The sequence below is a fragment of the Canis lupus genome, chromosome X (assembly GCF_003254725.2).
Source record: "Canis lupus dingo isolate Sandy chromosome X, ASM325472v2, whole genome shotgun sequence".
Taxonomy (NCBI): Eukaryota; Metazoa; Chordata; class Mammalia; order Carnivora; family Canidae; genus Canis; species Canis lupus.
The window spans coordinates 19,222,672-19,247,206 of NC_064281.1; the positions used below are offsets into that span (position 1 = coordinate 19,222,672).

Below are 24,535 nucleotides of genomic sequence, written 5' to 3' on the forward strand. Positions count from 1 at the left end.
ACCCAGGATCGAATCCCACGTCGGGCTCCCGGTGCATGGAGCCTGTTTCTCCCTCTGCCTGTGTCTCTGCCTCTCTCTCTCTCTCTCTCTCTCTCTGTGTGTGTGTGACTATCATAAATAAATAAAAAAAAAATAAAAAATAAAAAAAAATAAAAGAAGGCAAAATGAATGTTTTCATTTTCTATATTTATACCTTATCTCATTCTAAAATTGACTTCAGATAATTTATAGTAATAATTAAACTCTACAAGGTGAAAAATATATAAGAACTCAAGGACAAGGGAAAATAAAGGAATAATGATAAGATGTGGCCAGAGAAGCTTCTTTTATAACTAGAAGGCAGGGAGGAAGAATAGACTATAAATAATTATACTTTGTTGTTTTTCCCTGGTCATTATGACCATCTAAAATTTCTATACCATGAGAAAAGAACAAAGTATTCAATTCTCCCCGGAAAAGATTTTAATTAAAGAAAAAAAAGAAAATATTTGCTTCAATGTTTGAAATATAACATAAATTGTTCCTGGGTAAGCTTGGCCTCAGATTCCACTGATACAAGTAAAATTCAGTCTTCAAAGTAGGGTTTCTGTGCTCTACGGGGTGTGTATGCCAATCTATCAACCCATTTAGAGTGAATGGGAACTCTCAGGACTTTTTATATTTAATTTTATGTGATGTATTTAAATTTATATTTTAAGGTTCTGTAATGTTTATCTTGCATATTTCGAATACTTTTTTCCAGTCTAATTTCAAAGTACAAATATATTTTTTAACAAAATTGGGATCAGAATATACATACACACACATATATGTATACACATTCATACATATGTATGTGCACACATATATAACATGTGTGGTTTAGTATTATCTTCTTTTACTGAGCCTTCTATCAGAAATATTCTCTTATGCATTAAATACTACTTGAAAAAAACAAATACTAAAAAAAAGAAAAAAGAAAAAACAAATATATTAAATATATTATATGGATGAACTATAAATTCCATTTAGATGTAATCCCTAGTTGTTGGATTTGATTCCAAGATTAACTATTTTAAATAAAGTTGTAATGACATCTTTGCACACAGACTTTCTTTAGAAGTGGAATTACTGTTTTAACATTTATGATATGGATACTATGCTATTCTCACAAATGTAAACATTTTTAATGGAAAAAGTACTTAGCTGATCATTATTTTGCCCTCTTCCCATTACATTTTAACAGCTAGAGAAATCATTTTGAATGTACTATTGTTACTAAAAAAATCTATTTTTCTGACCCTATATTTATCTCTTCAAATTAACATCATGATAAAAGATGTCCTCTTAGATAAATAAACCTATTTATATTATGCCTTTGTTGTGTTGGGTAGAAGTAAAAAACAAGGAATGTATAAGCTTTCAATTATATAGACCTTTATTGCTGAGAGCTCCAACTAATCCCATCTGCCAAAACCCTGTTGACAGCAATTCCAGGACTAAAGTCCTAGGGAAATATCAAGATCCAATCACAATAATGTTACATGTAGCCATCATATTGCAGCTTTTATCCTTGAATAAGATTAACTGGAAATTGCACAAAACTTGAGAAATGTTACTATTCTTTAACTTCTCTTCCCAAATTATGCTTATGATTGTATGCCACATCATCATCCAGGCAAGAGATGCTATGGGCAGCAAATTAGACATCTGAGGGGGGCACTTGATGGGATGAGCACTGGGTGTTATGCTATATGTTGGCAAATCGAACTCCAATAAAAAATATACAAAAAAATAGAAATGCATGTAATAAAAGAAAAAATAAAGTAACAAGTTTTAATAACAATTATAAAAACAAGACATACTCTGAGGACTCAGGCTACTCTGAGAACAATTTAGTTTAAAAGAATCAAGTGTTGATTTGAAAGGTAGTCTGGTTTGTTTCTTTGCAGTATGTGAAAGAGAGTCTAATATTAATCTTTTATACAGAAACACACAGAAACTTAAAAAATTAAAGAGGATTGGTATAATTGTATCGATTTTTTAAGTTAAAAAATACAAACGAAATAAACCTATTCTTAAATGGTCAACTAATATATGACAGAGGAGATAAGAATATACAATGGGGAAAAGACAGTCTCGTCAATAAATCGTGCTGGTAAAACTGGAAAGCAACATGTAAGACAATGAATGGGACCACTTTTTAACACCACACATAAATATGAACTCAAAATGGATTACAGACCTAAATGTGAGACCTGAAACCATAAAAAACCAAGAAGAGAACACAGGTAGTGATTTCTCTGACACTGGCCATGACATTTTTCTAGATATGTCTCCTAAGGTAAGAGAAACAAAAGCAAAATTAAACTACTGGAACTACATTATAAAATGAAAATCTCTTACACAGCAAAGTGAGGGGATGGGTGAAACAGGTGATAAGGATTAAGGAGCGCACTTGTGATGAGCACTAGGTGATGTATGGAATGCTGAATCACTATATTGTACATCCGAAACCATAACACTGTGTATTAACCACACTGGAATAAAAATATACTGAAGAGATGTACTAATCAATTCCAATGTATAGATCTTATTTGGACCCTGATTCAAACAAACTGTAAAATATATATCGGTGTGTGTATAAATCAATCAATCAACCAATCAATCAGGAAAGTGTGATCTCTAAATATCCACTCATAATAAATTACTGTTAACTTTTTAGCTGTGATAAATGGTACTATGTTTTAAAAGGTAAGCACATTCATATTTAAAGTTACATTCTGAAATATCAGAAGATGAAATATGATGGCTGGAATTTACTTCATAATAATCTAGTGAGTGGATAGCAATATAGGTAGAACAAAATTGGACAAGAGCTGATCATTGTTGAAGCTGAGTGGTAGGTACATGGGAGCTCATCATACTATTCTTCTATGTTGGTATATGTTTGAAATTTTCCATTATAAAAGTAAGGAAAAATACAATGAAAGAATTATAAGGTATACCAATTCTTCTTGAATTTCACATTCAAGAAAATATATCCTATAGAAAAAAGATAGCAGCATTATCATTCATTCATCCATTCAACAAATATTTGAGAACCCAATGTACCAGAAGTGTGGGGGGGATCAAATATATATCATAAGTTCCCTCTACACACAAAGAGTTTACACACCATTAATATTCACCACATAATGTATTTTTCTTTGAATGAAATAGACCAACTGTTTATAAAGAATAAAGAGTTCTCCTTTCCATAGTAATCATTAATAATACCATGGAATAAAAAAATAATAATACCATGGAATGCCTTCCCTCTTTACCTTTCCTCCTTGAGAGTTAGCATAGAGGATAGTAAAGGCATAAAAGATTTGCTTTAAATTTCAGCCTCAGGGATCACTGATCATTTGAAATAGCCAAAGCCATTGGTGTAGTTGATGATCTCAGCATCCCAGCTGTGGCCAGTAAAAAGCTTGAAATACAGGATTCACTTGGGGGTAGTAGTTGGCGAGGAGGAAGAGAGATCATCCAGTTAACATTACTGGGAAACTTATCCTTTCACTCCAAATAAATGGATTTCCTGAAAGAAAATTATTTTCCTGTCCTACTGAGAATAAAGGAAGAAATAAATACAAGAGCTACTGTACTGAATGCAGTGTTCACCCAAAAGCATGGATGTGAGAAAGACGAAAATTAGCAGCTCATGAGTAGAGAAAAAAGAGCAGAGGACAAAGAAAAGAAGGAGGCAAAACATAATGCTCTCAAACATCAGACCCATAAGAAAGCAAGCAAAGGGATCCCTGGGTGGCTCAGCGGTTTAGCGCCTGCCTTTGTCCCAGGGAGCAATCCTTGAGTTCCACAATGGAGTCCCACAGCAGGCTCCCTGCATGGAGCCTGCTTCTCCCTCTGCCTGTGTCTCTGCCCCTCTCCCTGTGTGTGTCTCTCATGAATACATAAATAAAATCTATTTTTTAAAAAAATAAATAAAAGCAAAATGCTTAGGGGGTACCTAAGTGGCTCAGTCAGTTAAGTGTCTGACTCTTGATTTCAGCTCAGATCATGATCTCAGGGTCATGAGATTGTGCCTGGCATGGGGCTCCATGCTGGGCATGGAGCCTGCTTAAAATTCTCTCTTTCTCTACCTCTGCCCCTCCCTCACCATTCACACATGTGCACTCTCTCTCTCTCCCAAAAAATAATAATGATAATAATAATGTAATATCATTATATAGTGACAGATGGTGACTACACTTACTGTGGTAAACACTGAGTAATGGATAGAAATGTCAAATTATTATGTTGTACATCTGCAACTAATATATCATTGTATGTCAACCATACTTTTTTTAAAAGATTTTATTTATTTATTCATGAGAGACAGAGACACAGAGAGAGAGAAAGAGAGAGAGAGGCAGAGACACAGGCAGAGGGAGAAGCAGGCTCCATGCAGGGAGCCTGACATGGGACTCGATCCCAGGTCTCCAGGATCACGCCCTGGGCTGAAGGCAGCACTAAACCACTGAGCCACCTGGGCTGCCCTCAACCATACTTTTATAAAAATGAATGGAAAAATACTTCAGGGCATACAGTGTGATAGTAAATGTGTATTGTTTTGTAAACCTTCAATTCTAAAAACAATCAGTTGTCTTAATCAAGAGTCTATATTCCTAGAGTGGTCAGTTAGCATAATATCACAAAGACTATGCCGCAAAGGATGCTATTCTACTACAAGTTCTTTTGTTATCCTATCAAAACCAACATGCCATGCTTTGTTAATTAGCACATTGAAAGTCCAAAAGACGGATTCTGATGAAAGTGATCTGTTAATCAAGATGATGAATGTTTAAGATGAGCTTTCCATGATAAAGATAAAGCTACTCAATAAATATGGACTGAATAAAAATATTTTAGAGCCATTGCCCACATTTACATTAATAGGGATTAGAAATCAGCAAGGCCCATTGCCTATGCACTTAGGGATAGCAACCAGGGCTTGATCCCTAAATATTTCTGGGTCCAGCTATTTTTTCAGAGAATTTCTCATTGCCTGATACCACTGGAAATAATAAAGTCCTGCCTCTGGGATACTGTTATGTCTCTGCCCTAATGTAACCTTTCATACAAGGTGGACGACAAAACATCTGAAAAGACAAAGGCCTGAAACTCTAAAAAGCTTAAAGAACAGGTTGAATTAACTATTTTGTGCCTACTTGTGAATAAACACTTATTTAATTAAAATCTGTATATGTGGCAGGATTTGGTCTGAGACTTCCTTCCATTATGACATAGTAGTGAGGCTGTAGGTGAATAGAGAGCCATTGTCCACTAAAAACTTCAGCAGCTACTGTTACCCACCAAAGTGACCTTAAAATTGTATATGACCAAAGTGGTTTAGGCAAATTCATCTAAAGTGAGATAATCAATAAATACATATAATAAGTAAATAATATAGTTTCAGATAATAATAAGGACTATAAAAAACAAGAGGCAAGAATATAGAGATTGTGAGGCCAGAGAGAACCTGATAAGTTAATATTTAAGCATAAGCAACCAAAACCATAATTTGCTTTAATTTTTTAAGTTTTTATTTAAATTCCAGTTAACATACAATGTAATATTAGTTTCAGGTGTACAATATTGTGATTTAGCACTTCCATACAACAGCCAGTGCTCATCACAAGTGTACTCCTTAATCTCCATCACCTATTTCACTCAACTTCCCTAATAAACATCAGTTTGTTCTCTACAGTTAAGAGTCTGTCTCTCGGTTTGCCTCTCCCCTCTTTGTTTTCCTTTTACTTACTTGTTTCATTTCTGAAATTCAACATATGAGTGAAATCATATTGTATTAGTCTTTCTCTGACTATTTCGCTTAACATAATACTCTCTAGCTCCAACCATGTCATTGCAAATGGAAAGATTTCATTCCTTTTTTATGGCTGAGTAATATTCCATTGTGTATATATACCACATCTTCTTTATCCATTCGTTAGTTCATGGACACTTGGACTGTTTCCATAATTTGGCTATCATATATGACAGTGGTATAAACATCAAAGTGCATACATCCCTTTGAATTAGTATTCTTATATTCTTTGGGTAAATACACAAAAATAAATTCACAATGGATGAAAGAACTAGATGTGGGATCTGAAGCCATAAAAATCCTAGAAAAGAACACAGGCAGGAACTTCTTTGACATCAGCAGTAGCAAATTCTTTCTAGATACATCTCCCAAGGCAAGGGGAAAAAAGCAAAAATACACTATTGGGACTACATCAAAATTTTAAAAATTTGAATAAATGGACAGGATAAAGAACAGTATATTAGATACAGGTGAAGAGAGAACTAGTAATGGTGAGCTAGGTAATTAAACCTAACTCTCTAGCCAAGAACAATTCAAAAAGCTGAGAAAATATATTTTTTTAAATTTTGATTTTGTAAAGGTAGTGAAGACATACTACTTATTGAAGGATTTGGAGAAGGGCAGAGTGGGGAAAGAAGAGCCAAGAAAAGAAGGAAAGCAGGATAGTGAGCAAAAGAGATGAAAGAGAGAATTGGGGAGTAGCTCTATTTGAAGAGATGATAGCTGAGAATTTTCCAAACTAATAAAAGACATCAAGCCACAGATTCTAGAAGTACTATTAATCCTTAGACAAATACAAAGAAAATCACCTGTGATGGTTTATTTTATGTGTCAACTTAGCTTGGGCATGGTACATAGTTTTTGGTTAAACATCAATCTAGATGTTGCTGTGAAGGCATTTTTTAGATGTGGCTAACATTTAAATCAGTGGATTTTGAGTAAAGCAGATTACTGTCCATAATATTCAGTGGCCTAAATATATCATATGTACATCAAATGTAAATAGACAATTAAAAGATAAAAAATTAACTATATGCTGCTTATAAATGATATTCCTTAAATATGAGAATATAATATAAAAGGTTGAATAAGAGGTAAAAAGTTATATCATACACTAACCAAAAGAGGCTTCTATATCTATATTAAAATTAACCAAAATAGACTAATGCTAAAAGTATTAATAGAGTTAAAAAAAGATATTTTGTAACAATAAATGATTCCATTTACTATGAAGATAATGACAATTCTAAATTGTCATACATCTCATAACACACCTTCAAAAATACATAAAGCAAAACTTGATATAATTAAGGGATAAAAAGATAAATCCACAATCTTAGTAGGATAATTTAATTTATCTGTCTCACTAACTCATAAAAAAATCAGATTTAAGGTGTGGGGCGATGGCAGAAGAGTAGGGTCCCCAAGTCACCTGTCCCCACCAACTTACTAGATAACTTTCAAATCATCCTACGAATTCGGCCTGAGATTTAAAGAGAGAACAGCTGGAGCATTACAGAGAGAAGAGTTTGCACTTCTAACAAGTACAACTCGTTTTTAGCCACTCTGCACTGAGCAAAATGACTAGAAAGAAGAACTCACCACAAAAGAAGGAATCAGAAACAGTACTCTCTGCCACAGAGTTACAGAATTTGGATTACAATCCTATGTCAGAAAGCCAATTCAGAAGCACAATTATAAAGCTACTGGTGGCTCTAGAAAAAGCATAAAGGATTCAAGAGACTTCATAACTGCAGAACTTAGATATAATCAGGCTGAAATTAAAAGTCAATTAAATGAGATGCAATCCAAACTGGAGGTCCTAACGACGAGGGTTAATGAGGTAGAAGAAAGAGTGAGTGACATAGAAGACAAGTTGATGGCAAGGAAGGAAGCTGAGGAAAAAAGAAAAAAAAACAATTAAAAGACCGTGAGGAAAGGTTAAGGGAAATAAATGACAGCCTCAGAAGGAAAATCTGTTTATTTGGGGTTCCAGAGGGAGCCAAAAGGGACAGAGGACCAGAAAACATATTTGAACAAATCATAGCTGAGAATTTCCCTAACTTGGGGAGGGAAACAGGCATTCAGATCCAGGAGATAGAGAGACACCCCCCCCTAAAATCAATAAAAACCGGTCAACAACTCAACATTTAATAGTGAAACTTGCAAATTCCAAAGATAAAGAGAAAATCCTTAAAGCAACACGAGATAAGAGATCCCTAACTTATATGGGAAGCAATATTAGATTAACAGCAGACCTCTGCACAGAGACCTGGCAGGCCAGAAAGGGCTGACAGGATATATTCAGGGTCCTAAATGAGAAGAACATGCTGCCCAAGAATATTCTATCCAGCAAGGCTCTCATTCAGAATAGGAGGAGAGATAAAGAGCTTCCAAGATAGGCAGAAACTGAAAGAATATGTGACCACCAAACCAGCTGTGCAAGAAATATTAAGGGGGACTCTGTAAAAGAAAGAGGAAGCCCAAAGAAATAAGCCACAAAAACAGGGACTGAATAGGTATTATGATGACACTAAATTCATATCTTTCAATATGTGGAGAAAGGGGAACCCTCTTGCACTGTTGGTGGGAATGTGAACTGGTACAGCCACTCTGGAAAACTGTGTGGAGGTTCCTCAAAGAGTTAAAATAGAACTGCCCTACGACCCAGCAATTGCACTGCTGGGGATTTACCCCAAAGATACAGATGCAGTGAAATGGCAGGACACCTGCACCCCAATGTTTATAGCAGCAATGTCCATAATAGCCAAACTGTGGAAGGAGCCTCGGTGTCCATCGAAAGACGAGTGGATAAAGAAGATGTGTTCTATATATATAATGGAATATTACTCAGCCATTAAAAATGACAAATACCCCCCATTTGCTTCAATGTGGATGGAACTGGAGGGTATTATGCTGAGTGAAGTGAGTCAATCGGAGAAGGACAAACATTACATGGTCTCATTCATTTGGGAAATATAAAAATAGTGAAAGGGACTAAAGGGGAAAGGAGAGAAAATGAGTGGGAAATATCAGTGAGGGTGACAGAACATGAGAGACTCCTAACTCTGGGAAATGAACAAGGGGTGCTGGAAGGGGAGGTGGGCAGGGGGATGGGGTGACTTTGTGATGGGCACTGAGGGGGGCACTTGACGGGATGAGCACTGGGTGTTAATGCTATATGTTGGAAAACTGAACTCCAATAAAAAATATATACAAAAAAATCAGATTTAAAAAATCCTTATGGAGAAACTTGGAAAAGCATGGCTAACAAACTTGACCTAATTTATATATGTAGAACATTGAATCCCAAAACTGCAGAATATACATTCTTTTCAAGTACACTTGGAACATTTAAAAAGCTGACCATATACGAATGTATGTTCTCTGATCACAGCAGAATTAAGCTAGAAATAAATAACAGATAGTAGAAAATCTTTCATATAGTTGGAAATTAAGCAGTACTTAAATGACCCATGCATGATTCAAAGAAGCAATCACGACAAAAATCAGAAAGTATTTCAAGTGACTGATAATTTCAAAAAAAACAATGTATCAAAACTTATGGATGCAGCTACAGCTATGTTTAAGGGGGAAATTCACAGAATTTATGCATCTATTAGAAAGAAAGACTGTAAACCAGTGATCTAATAAGCATGTTAAGAAGTTAGAAAAATGACAAATTAAAGCAAAAAGGTAGAATTAAGGGAAAAAATAAGAGCAGAAATCAGCAACAAAGAAATCAATCAACACACTCTTGAAAAACAAGGTGAGAGATGTCATTCAATTGGACATCAACTTATTCCATAGCTACAGAAATTAAAGCATCATGGTATTGCCACAAAGACAAATAGAACAATGGAACAGAATTGAGAGTTCAGAAACAAACTCCTACACATATGCAGACACTTGATTTATGACAAAGGTGGTACTACAGAGCAGAGGAGAAAGGGTAGCATCTTTAATAAATGGTGCTGAGCTCAAGGTAGAGACTGATTTTAGTTTCTACTGCCCTCCAAGTTTGTGACCACTGAAAATTTATACTCTCTACATGTGTAATTAAATACATTTATACTAATATTTAATCAAAATGGAAACATTAGTGTATTGAACTGTAATATTCAAGTATATGCTTTGCTTTTTATAATTGAAGAGATTTTTTTAAAGATTTTATTTATTTATTTGAGAGAGAGACAGAGATAGCAAGAGAGCATGAGCAAGGAGGAGAGGGAGAAGTAGACTCCCCATTGAGCAGGGAGCCCGACATGGGGCTCGATCCTATAACCCTGGGATCATCACCTGAGCCAAAGGCAAACACTTCACTGACTGAGCCACCCAGGCATCGTGCCTTTTATAATCAAACTCCTTCAGGAATTACTTTAAAAATTAAAGCTTTTATAAATATGATAGGTATGATATAAGTAAATATATTTTTAATTGTCTTTAAGTTCTCAATTTATATCTAGACAGGAGCTTGTGCACCCCACAGGATCTACTTCATTCTTTGAAGTAATTTAAACTGTACGAAAGAAAGAAAGAAAGAAAGAAAGAAAGAAAGAAAGAAAGAAAGAAAAGAAAGAAAGAAAGAAAGAAAGAAAGAAAGAAAGAAAGAAAGAAAGAAAGAAAGAAAGAGAAAACGAAACATAACGTAGTATTAGCCTGTTTAGGACTGAGCATGAATGTGAAATGGAAGTATAAGAGAGCAAGTAAACATGCTATAGATTCAGGGATCCCTGGGTGGCGCAGCGGTTTGGCGCCTGCCTTCGGCCCAGGGCGCGATCCTGGAGACCCGGGATCGAATCCCACGTCGGGCTCCCGGTGCATGGAGCCTGCTTCTCCCTCTGCCTGTGTCTCTGCCTCTCTCTCAATCTCTCTGTGACTATCATAAATAAATAAAAATTTAAAAAAAAAAAAACATGCTATAGATTCAGAATGAAGGGACTCTTCCTTAAGTGAAAATGTAATCATCTCAAGTACTTATAAGCTCTTCACAGATGTTTATTTATATAAGAACATGTAAATACAAACAGCTGTTTAGTTAAAAGCAGATTATAAATCCAGTGCTTTAGAATTGAAATGTATTAAGTGCTACTTAGCTAAGAGTGTCTTAACCACACAAAATGTACATTATGACATGCAGGTTTTGGGAGTTTTTTGTTTTGTTCTACAGAAAGATTAAAGTGATTTGGAAACATCTTGGCATATGTGGAATCATACTACATTCTTCATAACATTAATCCAGAATATATGCCAAATGTAGTTTGATGTTACAGAGAAAAGTAAGGGCTTTGGATTCAAAAAGAACTAAATTCAAATCACAACTCTCTAACATAATAGTTGTGTGGCTTTGGACAAGCCACTTAACTCTATGAACCTTGGTTTTTTTCTTCTGTAAAACTGCAGAAGCCAACATCTAACATCACAGAATGCTGGGATGGAGCTTTTCTTGCCTGAAGTATCAAAATAATAGATGTCAGAACACAAATATAAAACCGCATTCCTTCACCCACCCACCACTCTTACAGAGTCACTAAGGAGACAGTCTATGACTCTTTTATCAGTTATATTTTGCTATATAGCAAACCACCCCACAACGTAGTGCTTAAAACTACAAACATACAGTATTTCTCACATTTCTGTGAATCGCCGTGGCAGTTCTTCTGGTTTGGCCAGCTTGGCTGGGCTAGATGATCTAAAATGGCCTCTTTCCGATGTCTGGCTGTTGACCTGATGTCAAATAGGGTAATACAAAGGCCACATGACCCTCATCATCCAGCAGGCTTATTCACACAGTCATAATCAGAGAGCTCCCAAGAGCAGCAACAGAGTCCAAGCCCCCATTGGGCAAGTACTTCTTTAAAGTCTCTACTTGTAGCACATTTTCTATTGTCCCACTGGCCAAAGCAAGTTACATGGCCAACCTACCACAACTCTTGAATCCCTCAGAAAGATAAGAGATAAAAAAGAGGTTTGAGAACAGACCCTATTTGCTAGTAAGAGCTCAATAAATATATGTTGAATAGAATAATAAACAAATGAAAGAAAAAAGAAAAAAGGATGGTGGCACCATTAACCAAAATAGGAGGTTTAGGTAAAGAAACAGGCTCAGGATTAATGGGAAAGAGTGACTTCCATTCCAAATACATAAAACCCTGAGGTACTCATGAGACATTCAATAAAGACAGCCAATAGACAATTACATATACCCTTCTGGAATGTTGTGGAATGCTTTCCTGGAGCTATTTTACAAGTTAAAAATAATTTTTTTATTTGTGTCTGTCCTTTACTATTATCTTTTATTTACAATTATTTACATGGTAGTGGTCTTCAACTACTACATTTCCTCAAATCTAGATGTATTTTCCACATTTTAACAGTCCAACTAATGTCTGTTACATCCATATACACATTTAACATGATAGCATTGCCTTATGGAAAGCTGAGATAAATCAATACAGCATTTTAAAATTTATGACATATTAAAATTGAGGAACTATTATTAACTATAAACTCTTGACCTGCTGTATCTGGGAGTAGATTTTAACCTATTAGGTAAGGCTAATTTTACTTCAGACCCAATCAAGAAGTTTCTCTTGATCTTTCTTTAAAACTTGTACCACTTTCTCTTTTACCTACCTCAGAAAAAGCCACCACCATCCAGCCGACAGTTAAATCTATAAACCTGACAGATATTCTTTTTTTTAATATTTTATTTATTTATTCATGAGAGACACAGAGAGAAAGAGGCAGAGACACAGGCAGAGGGAGAAGCAGGCTCCATGTAGGGAGCCTGATGTGGGACTCAATCCTGAGACTCCAGGATCACGCCCTGGGCCAAAGGGAGGCGCTAAACCACGGAGCCACCCAGAGATCTCCCCTGACAGATATTCTTGATGATTTCTTCTTCCTCATATATAAAAATCAGTCCATTGCCATATCCCACTGAATCTACCTCTAAAATATGACCCAAACACATCTCCATTACTACTACCCTATATCAAGCACCATAAACATGCACCTAGACTATTTTGATATACTCTGAGCTGGTACCCTTGCTTCCACTCTGTCCTTCCTGCTATCCACTTTCCACTTAGCAGCCAAAGGACTTTTTGTTTAAATGTTAGCTCCATCATTTTACTCTCCTACTTAAAACTCTTCAAATTCCTACGGCTCTTAGAATAAAATCCACAATGACATCCACAACCCTCCACAAATTTCAAGCCTCTGACAACCTCTTTAACCTAATCTTGTACCTCTTTCCACTTTACTCCATTAACACTCATCTACTTTGAGTTTTCCTAATTTTTATTAAGCTCTTTTCCTCCTCATAACCCTAATCTATGCTGTTCTCTCTGCCAAGTCTATTCTTCTCTCTTCTTCCAGTTCATCCATACTGATCTTTTAAGTCTCAGCTTAACTTCCTTGACCTTCCCATCCATATATGTATATGTATGCACATATATATAGTTTATTTTTGTCTCTCCCATTGGACCATTAATTTCATGAGGCAAAAGCTTTGCTTGTCTTGTTTACTACCAATTGTTCACAGACTACCTAGTGCATAGTAGACACTTAATAATATTCCTGAGGAATAAACAAAGAAATAACCAAAACATCCTCATACAAAGGAGCAAAACTGCTGGTCACACATAACACAGTATCTTATGACCAGAGAAACTAGAGAATAGGAGGCTTAGGTGAATAATGGACAAAAGCTGCAGATCTTACAAACAGAATGAGAAACAATTTTCAGTCAAAAGTTATAGCAACAGGCACAATATATTGGCAAGAAGCAAAACTTTAAATTTCCTTAGCAATACAAATATTACACATTTAAAATATAAATTTAGGGCAAAGACTGAGCAGTTCCCACACAAATCCCAAGGGCCCTTATACTAGTAAATGATGTCCTAAGGCTGATGGTTAAGTGGCAACAATGGCAAAGGATCCAGAGGAAGATTACGGAAACCCAGGTTTGGAAGAGGCTGCTAGTTGTCTCCCAGCATCCACCTTCCCTTTATTCTATGTAATCCAATTTTTGGGCAGTGACCATGATTGATACAGGCAAAGCTCCAGAAGCACAGAAAAGAAAGCTGTATGTTGTGGCATAAAAACAGGTTTCAGAGAGGTGATAGGTATGTGGTGTGGCCACTGAATGTTCTAGAATCTTGTGCCTTGGGTGGCTGCTCCACATTACACATTTAAGTGGAGGAGAAAGGCCTCTTTTTTTGGAAAGAGGGGCATGGGATACCGTGAGGAATGGAATCAAGAGACCCAGGATCTAGACTTTGACTAGCTTCTTACTAACTATGAAGCTTGAGCATGGCAGGAGACTCATTGGGCCTCATGTTCTCCATATGAAAATGTTGACTGTGAAGGACTCCATGTAAATACATAGAAACCTGCTCAGTACTCCCAGAGAAATAATGAGTTGTGTCAGGCCTAAAAGGCTAGGTATGATCTCGTCAGACAGAGATTCTACTAAATTGTGCAGTCACATTTTTCTTTCATGCCCCCAAAAGGATCCCTGAGTCAGAGTTAGAAGTATTTGGGCTCTGCTGTTAATTAATTGTATGACATTAGATAAGTCATTCACTCTCTCTAGGCCTCACTTTTTCCAAATGCAAAATAAAGGAATTGAATTAGATGACCTCTGAGGCCACCCTGCCTTTATTTATGGCCTTTTCTCACCCAGTTATCTTTTTTTTTTAATAGACTTAATTTTTAAAAAAGATTTATTTATTCATTCATTCATTCATTCATTCATTCATGATAGACATAGAGGGAGAGAGAGAGAGAAGCAGAGACACAGGCAGAGGGAGAAGCAGGCTCCATGCCGGGAGCCCAATGCGGGACTCAATCCTGGGACCCCAGGATCGAACTCTGTGCCAAAGGCAGGCACTAAACCGCTGAGCCACCCAGGGATCCCCTTAAATAGACTTAATTTTTTTAAGTATTTATTTATTTATTTATTTATTTATTTATTTATTTACTTACTTACTTACTTACTTATTTGGCACAGAGAGAGAGCACAAGTAGGCAGAGTGGCAGGCAGAGGTAGAGGGAAAAGCACGCTCTGAGCAGAGAGCCTGATGTAGGGCTCCATCCCAGAACCCTGGGATCATAACTTGAGCTGAAGACAGATACTCAACCGGCTGAGCCACCCAGGTGCCCCTAGACCATATTTTTTAAAGCAGTTTTAGGTTCACAACAAAATTGAGGAAAAGGTACAAAGATTTCTCATATACTCCCTGACCCCACACATGCATTATCCCCATTATTAATATCCCCTACTACAGAGGACATTTGTTACAACTGATGAACCTACACTGACATGTCGTTATAATCAAAAGTCCATAGTTTGCATTAGAGTTCAGTCTTGGTCTTGTACATTCTATGGGTTTGGACAAATATATATCTACCACAGTATCACAGTATCATATAGAGTATTTTCACTGCCCTAAAAATCCTGTGTGCCCTGCCTATTCAACCCTCTCTCCCTGCTAAGCCCTGTCAACCACTGTTCCTTTTACTGTCTCCATAGTTTTCTTTTTCTAGAAGGTCATATAGTTGGAATCATATAATACGTAGCCTTTTCAGATTGGCTTCTTTCACTTGGTAATATCTATTTAAGTTTCCCCCTAATATGTTTACATAGCTTGATAGCTCCTTTCAGTTTAGCACTGAATAATATTCTGTTGTCTAGGTGTGCCTGGGTGGCTCAATCGGTTAAGCAGCCTATTCTTGATTTCAGCTCAGATCATGATCTCGGGGCTCTGGGATAGAACCTCGCATCAGGCTCCACACTCAGTGGGGAGTCTACTTCAGGATTCTCTCTCTCCCTGTGCCCCTCCACCCACGCTTGAGCTCTCTCACTGTCTCAAATAAATAAATAAATCTTAAAAAATATTAATATTCTGTTGCCTAGATGTATCACAGTTTATTTACTTGTTCACATACTGAAGGACATCTTAATTGCTTCCCAGGTTTTGACAATTATGAAACATCTTTGTGCAGATTTTTGTGCAGGTATTTTCAATTCATTTGAATAAATACCAAGGAATGCAACTGCCGGGTTGCATGGTGTGTTTGGTTTTCTAAGAAACCACCAAACTGTTATCCAAAGTGGCTGTACCATTTAGTACTCCAATCAGCAAATAATGGAGAGTTCCAGTTGCTTCCCATTCTCACCAGTTTTTGATATTGTCAATGTTCTAATTTTTGGCCATTCTAATAAGTGCTCAGTGGCGTCTCATTGTTGCTTTTATTTGTATTTCCCTGATGACATATAATAAGGAGCATCTTTTCATATGTTTATTTGCCATTTGTATATCTTCCTTGGTATACAAGGTCTTTGGCCCATTTTTAAATTGGATTGTTTGTTTCTCTATTGTTGACTTTTAGGAGTTCTTTGTATATTTTGAATAATAGTCCATCACCATATTTGTCTTTTACAAATATTTTTCCCAGGAGCACCTGGGTGGTTCAGTCAGCTAAGTGTCTGCCTTCAGCTCAGGCCATGATCACAGGGTCCTGGTATCAAGCCCAGCATCGGGCTCCTTGTTCAGCAGGGAGCTTGGTTCTCCTTCTCCTTCTGCCTGCTGCTTCCCCTGCTTGTACTCTCTCTCTCTCTGTCAAATAAATAAATAAAATCTTTTTAAAAAAACAAATATTTCCCCCAGTCTGTGCCTTCTCTTTTTCTCTCTTGACAGTGTCCTCCAAAGAGCGGGAATTTTTAATTTTAATGAAGTACAGCTTGCCAATTCCTTCTTTCATGGATTGTCTTTGATGTTACATCTAAAAAGTCATCACCAAACCCTAGGCTATCCAGATTTTCTCATATGTTCTCTTCTAGGGATTTTATAGCTTTGCATTTTACATTTAAGTCTGTGATCCATTTTGACATAATCAAATAGTATACTTACTAGGACTGCCCAACTAAAGGCTGAATTCCTGAGCCTCTTTGACTCCTATGCATGTTCATGTGATAAAGTTCTAGCCAACAGAATATGTAGAGAAATTATGTGTACAAACTTTAGTTCTCACCCTTAAAGGGAGAAGTGTATTTTCCTTCCCTCCCTCCTGTGATTTCTTCCATCCTGCTATCTGGTACACAAATGTTATGGCCATCTTGAACTGTATAGATAAGTACAGAGGAAGGACAGAAGAACAAAATAAACCATATAGAACACTGGTGCCATATCAGCAAGGGACTACTACCTAAAAGAAAGGTGAATTTCTATTTTCTTTAAGCCATTATTTTTTATTGTATATTTTTTTTAATATTTTTTATTTATTTATGACAGTCACACAGAGAGAGAGAGAGAGGCAGAGACATAGGCAGAGGGAGAAGCAGGCTCCATGCACCAGGAGCCCGACGTGGGATTCGATCCCGGGTCTCCAGGATCGCGCCCTGGGCCAAAGGCAGGCGCTAAACTGCTGCGCCACCCAGGGATCCCTTATTGTATATTTTTTATTGGAGTTCGATTTGCCAACATATAGCATAACACCCAGTGCTCATCCCATCAAGTGCCCCCCTCAGTGCCCATCACCCAGTCACCCCATCTCCCCGCCCACCTCCCCTTCCACTACCCCTTGTTTGTTTCCCAGAGTTAGGAGTCTCTCATGTTTTGTCTCCCTCTCTGATATTTACCACTCATTTTCTCTCCTTTCCCCTTCATTCTCTTTCACTATTTTTTATATTCCCCAAATGAATGAGACCATATAATGTTTGTCCTCCGATTGACTTACTTCACTCAGCATAATGCCCTCCAGTTCTATCCACGTCGAAGAAAATGGTGGGTATTCATCGTTTTTCATTAAGCCATTATTAATTTACGTTTCTATTAATTTGCATTTCTGTTTATATACAACAGAAATTACATTCTAACAGAGTAGACCATGCAAGAAGAGAAATCTAGACATTAGCAGACCAGAGACCATTCTTTTGGTTACTCCTAAGAAGGGGTTTTCATCTGTTCCTTGAGTTGTTAACTGTAAAGTAATATCAGAACCCACTTTATTTAATCTATAGTGATGGCATATAATTATGTAATATTCATTACATATTGAAATGTTTATGGGTTCCATTAAATCAAATGTATTCATCATTCTTTTGTATTCTTTACCTAAAGATCAAAGCTATAGAGACCCTCTAGATGTGTTAAAAATGAGTTTCCTGATTGGACCCTACACGGCAATAGCAGTAAATATTTTGGAGCTGAGACTGGCAAAACCAAGTAAAAAGCTTCCTCATACCTACCCTCACTCTGATTCATATACTCCTTACAAAATGTTGCTTTAACCAATTCATGGTATAGTATATACTATACCATGACAGTACTACATTTGAGGTATTTTAAATGGATATGCTGAAAATTCTCTCCCCCCCTCCTCATTTTATTCCTTCCTTCTCTATGCCTTGTACTAATCTCCATGGAATGTATCAACTGACTTCCTTATGCTCTGGCTTCTTCTTGAGTTAAGCCAATCAGAGGCACAGGCAGGGGATTGCAGGGTAGGACAAAAGAGAAGTTGGGATATTTATTCCTCCAATTTCTTCCCTGGCTGGCTACAGTGGACAGTATTTATTTTTCTCAACTGAAGGCCAAGAAGAAAGCACAGAATGTCCATGTTGTACATTTGTATAATTTTTCAGAGTGGAGGCTAAGTGTGGTTATGAACTGCTGATAAATTGGAAGCCACCACACACAGGCCATGACTACTAGGAATTTAGCCCAACATAAAATACTGTTGTACAGTGGCATGGTAGCCTCTCTTGTTTCACAGTATATAACCTATTTGCCATGATGTAACCAGTAAACCTTGGTCTAAACTGCAAATATAAACTCTCAAACCTTACATGTGAATCATCTACATACAGTACTTGTTAAAGATGTAGATTCTTGAGCTGCATTTTAGGAAATTCTGATTCAGCTTATCTGGAACTTGTCTTGGAATCTGTAGGAAGTTGCCTGGGTAGGTTAGGCCCAGGTGTCAAAGGGACACACTTTGAGAAACACTTAATTAGAATATTGTGGTTAAAAAAATTTAATATCCAAGTCTATCAATATTTAGTCTTCTTGGGCAGCAGAAAGTTAACCTCCAGCTAAACTCTATAATTCTTGCAGTCTGTCTTTTACAGCTACAGCAGAGTTTCCCAAATTGTCATATGCATACAAATAATCTGGAGGGGGGGCAGTCTTGTTAATCATAGCTTAATGTAATCATAAGATTCAAGAAGCATTTGCTAAAGACGAATGAAATCAAATTCTGCAACTCTTGAAAATTAAAATGATTACAAGAATATGTAACTGAAACTTGTGTTGATATAAATTGCTAACTATAACAACATAAGAGAAGCAATTTCTGAACTGCAAATATAGCTATATTGTTAATTGAAACATAGGTAAAATGAAATCTCTTAGCTAATGCTAAGTCATTAACTGACATAAAATATTTGTGTTTTGCTCTGTAATTTTCTATGTTAATTTTATATTCACCACTCAATTAAATTTACCTTACATTTAAGCAGAGACATTTAACTCAGCTTGATTATTATATTATGCTTATGAAGAAATGCAAGATTCAATAAAACATATAAATATTTTAGTGTGTTATAATTACTGGATAATTTTTCTTCCATGCATTAATAAATTTTTATAAACATTTGCTGTTTTATTCAGGTTCAAAGATTTCTCAACTTGAAACTGCATAAACTCTATCTTTTAAATGGCCTTGATATAACCACCAAACCGTAAAATTTTGTACTGGATAATAAAATTATGCTTTCTCTTGAATGTTTGGTTTAAGATAATCAGGACTTTTCATACAGTTCAGTTCACATCACATGGTATCTATTGATACACTCAAGCCTTTAAACTGGCCCTTATAATGCCTGCTTCAGGATTTACAGAGCTGAAATCCTGATAACTGCAATACTTACCATTTAATTCACAATCTACTAAGTGTCAAGCACCTTACTGGGTGCCTTACATATGTGATCTCTTTTGAACCCCATGACAAGCCCATTGGTTATTACCCAAAATGTTAGGTAAGGAAATTGAAGCTAAAGAAGTGAAATGACTCACCCAATTTTTCACTGTGGGCAAGGGGTAAAGCCAAAATTTTAACTCAATATCACAAACTCTACATCTTTACAGCCTGCCATGATGCATTGATGGAATATTAAAATACATTTGTTGAACACTGGTTCTGTATACTCAACTTCAAAGAGGATTCAGGGTGAATAAACATAATCTTATATCCTCAAAAATGTTTCAGTCTAATTGAGGTAGAAAATAGGAATAAAGGATGTGCACAGGTAGTTTTATTACTCACAGGAATATAAATAAATTGTGCTTTTTATTCAAGTGTTTAGTCCAGGATGGGACATGGACATTATAAATTATAATATATTACAATGGATCTCTAATAATTGTCTTATTATGTGTTCCTTCACAAACTGAATATCAGATAAGAAATCTAGTAAAAGAGTTTATCTGGTAAAATGGGCCTCATCAAAATTTAAAACTTTTCCTCTGTAAAAATCCTGTTAAGAAGACCAAGCCACAGACTGAGACGAAATATTTCAAAGCCCCATGTTTGACAAAGGACCAGTATGTATAATACACAAAGAGCACTAAAAACTCAACAGTGAAAAAGAACAATTCAATTAGAAAACAGACAAAAAGTGTGAACAGATATTTCAATAAAGAGGATATAGAGATGATAAATAAGCACATGAAAATATGTTCAATATTATTATCCATTAGGGAAATGCAAGTTAAACCTACAATAAAGTATCACTTCATACCTATGAGAATGGCTAAAATATAAAATAATGACAGCACCAAATGCTGACAAACATGATGAGAAACTCAATCACCCATATGTTGCTGGTGGAAATGTAGAACAGTACAGCCACTACAGAAAAATTAGATGGATTATTTTATTTTATTTATTTATTTTTAATTTATTTATTTATGATAGTCACAGAGAGAGAGAGAGAGGCAAAGACATAGGCAGAGGGAGAAGCAGGCTCCATGCACTGGGAGCCTGATGCGGGATTCGATCCTGGGTCTCCAGGATCGCGCCCTGGGCCAAAGGCAGGCACCAAACCGCTGCGCCACTCAGGGATCCCTAGATGGATTATTTTAAAACTAAACATTTAACTACCAAATGACTCAGTGATTGCAAACCTGTGTATTTATTTATCCCAGAGGAATGAAAATTATATTTGTGCAAAAGCATATATGTGAATTTTCTTAGCAGCTTTCTTTGTAAAAGCCAAAACCTGGAAACAGCCCAAATGCCTCTCTATGGGTGACTCATTAAACAAACTGTGGTACGTACATGAGTGATACCACTCATTTGTTTGCTTCAATCCTATCCCTCTTGTGAAATGTCTATTTTTAATTAGGTTATCCTTAGTCAAACCATGAACCACTAACAGACTACCTATATGAAATTCTATTTGGCAAAACTAATGAAAAGTGTATAGAAGATAGGTCAAAAGCAGATAAAATCTTATTTTTAAATGTTTATTTATACTATTGTTCCGCTATCAAATTTAACTCCTCCAACTGTTCTCTTAATTTCAAATTTTATTTCACCACAACCAACTTCATGACCCACCATGGGAATCTAGGGAAAAGTCATTTTATTTTTTAAGTTAATAGTCTTTTTATTGAAAAAAAAAAAGACCAGAATTTACAACTTGGAATGGACATAAATTACAAGTTCTTCAACAGCAATGTTGATGGCTCTGCTGAAGTCCACAGTCACAGTGTACTCTACTGGCTCCAAGTCATGGTTCAAAAGGTTTTAAAACCAGAGAGTCCAAGATGCTCCCTTGTTAAAGGTTTCTTTTTAAAAATTTGTGTGAATGGTGACAGCCTGACACCCATTTCACTCTAGTAAAACAGAGACAACACTAAACCAAAATATACAGGATGCCACCAGCATGTATGTCATTTTCACCAGGGGTCAGGACAAACAGAAGTATAAAAGGGCTGTCCTGCTAAGTGGGGCCACATCTAGACAGTTTATCCTTCACCCATCTTTCTGCACCGCATCCTGAGGTAAACTAATTTTAGATGTTTGTTTTCAGTAAACCAGCTATGACAATACATACTAACAAATTGAACTAGAACTCATTTGAATAGGTTTCAAGTTTGGTTTTTTTCATTTTTCATTTTTAATACAAATGCCTGAGTATGCTCAATTGTCAAGCTGCATGCATGAAAAGCTGGCAAGCCCAAATAGTGTATTAATCATTAGCAAATGGAACTGCAAGGAGTCCACTAACTGCTTCCTTATCATAAGGCAGTACAAGTGTTTATATAGTAAAACTGATATGTCGCTTATCTTTAGGATGCAGGACCACCAGCCAATATGTGCAGATTTTGAGTGTGTGGACAGAAGGTACTTCAACATTCAGTTTTGCTTTAGAGAAACAGAATGAGAAAATGAACTTTTTTTGCAAGAGGTCAGTAAAAGATTCAATATGGTTCTTCTAGAGGGTGGAAAAGGAGTTCAAATTAGGTCTTCATTTTGCAGTCATCAACTGTAGTTGATTTGTCCATCTCCATCAATATCTGCTTCTCTGATCATTTCATCTACTTCTTCATCTGTTAGTGTTTCTCCTAAGTTTGTCATGACATGACATAGTTCTGCTACATTGATGTAACCATTCTCATCCTTGCCAAAGATGCAGAATGCTTCACAAATTTTCTTCACTGTCTGTATCTTTCATTTTTCTAGCCAGTGTAGTCAAAAATTCTGAGAAGTCAATGATGCCATTACCATCAGCCTCCACTTCATTGATCATATTCTGCAATTAGGCTCTTGTTGGGTTCTGACTCAGTGACCTCATGACAGCGCCAAGTTCCTTTGTTGTGATGGTACCATCACCATCTTTGGCAAATAGGGAGAAAGCTTCCTTGAATTCAGCCATCTGTTCTTCGGTCAGCTCATCAGCCATGGTGCTAGCAAAGAGAGGAAGAGCAGAGGGAACGAGGGTGGCTGCACCAGCACAGGAGCTGTGATGGCTCGGGTGCCTCCACTGCTGCTGCTGCTGCTGCTGCTAAGGCACTGTATGCGTTCTGCACTTGTGCTGCTGTTGCTGCCCGACTGCAGAGAAAGGTCATTTTAAAGCATACACACTGCTTACCATTAGGAGAAATAGTCAACACAGGACCCACAACTTTCTGCAAAATTTTATCAAATACAAGTCAAAAGTCACCAGAAAGCAGGCCTAGAATTGGTGTTCTCTGGCCATTTGAAGGGGCTACTTCATTAGGAAAAGAAGTTTTATCTGCATTTTTTCTTTTATACATTTGAACTCAGTTGTGTTTTACCCTCTCCAAAGGAAGCAGTATTTCAGATATAATTTTCACTTTTCCAGAACTGTTTTTCTAATTTTAGAAAAGTGAGCATTTCGGGGTCCCTGGCTGGCTCAGTCAGTAGAGCATGCAACTCTTGATCTCAGGGTTGTGAGTTCTAGCCCCACACTGGATGTAGAGTTTATTTTAAAAAGTAAATGCATAAAATCTTTTTCTAAAAAAGAAAGAAAAGTGAGCATTTTATGAATAGTCACTGTAAAGGTATAAAATATAACCACTTGCTACCATCTAGTGGAACTACTCAGTTTTACACAGAAACATTTTTTGCTTTAACAGAATCATTCTACTTCATTACCTTGATCTGATTCTTCTTGGTTACATGTATTTGTGATTGTAAAATAAAGTTTCTTGATATTGATCCAAAATTCTTAAAATATAAGGATCAAGTATATAGGACAAGACAGAAAGAGAGGAAAAGTCTTCCGAAGACACATCATTGCATTTTTTTCATTTAAAATAAAACAACAATTATTTTGAGAGTCATCCATAAACCAATCAGAGGAAAAAGTCATGAACCATACTCCATCTAAATTCACGCTGAGAAGACTTAGTTTTCATGCAAATCGGCACTATATCCTCATCCCCAGCTTGCTCTTATTCTACATATATCATTTCATGGCCAGACTTTTTCTCTTGTGTGCTTATGTCATGCAAAGCATGTCAAACATGTATGATCATATTAATTACATTCTTCTTTAACATGGCAGAGAAGGGGGGAATCCCTGGGTGGCTCAGTGGTTTTGCGCCTGCCTTTGGCCCAGAGCACAATCCTGGAGTCCCGGGATCGAGTCCCGCGCCGGGCTCCCAGCATGGAGCCTGCTTTTACCTCTGCCTGTGTCTCTGCCTCTCTCTCTCTCTGTGTCTATCATAAATAAATAAAAATAAATCTTAAAAAAAACATGGCAGAGAAGTCCTGGTGGAATATGAAATCTGAGAAATCAAATTACAAATGTGCCATATGGTCACTGATGGGAGGACAATGTACAGGAAACACTATGACCCACAGCACTGATTACATTGCTTTGGCTACAATACAGCTATTCCAGAGTATAGGAGGGCTTTATCAGTAACCCTTACTATGCTCTCAGTGGTCACAATTATACAGATGAGCCTCCTACCTAAAGCATGTATGATTCTGCCTGAGATTCTTCTTAGCTAAGGTTTCCTTCAGCAAGTTTGCATTCCACAAGAACATTATATTAGAGAAGTGTATGTATTAAAAAATGAGCATGTAGTCATATTTCTGGTACCAGGATTTATATTTCCAGTCACCATGGTCCAC

At 36.5% G+C, this 24,535-nt stretch overlaps 1 pseudogene; it reads right to left on the reverse strand.

Moving 5' to 3' along the window:
- Positions 1 to 21,506: 21,506 nt before the first annotated feature.
- On the reverse strand, positions 21,507 to 23,110 carry LOC112655668 (calmodulin-alpha-like; annotated as a pseudogene).
- Between the last annotated feature and the right edge of the window lie 1,425 nt (positions 23,111 to 24,535).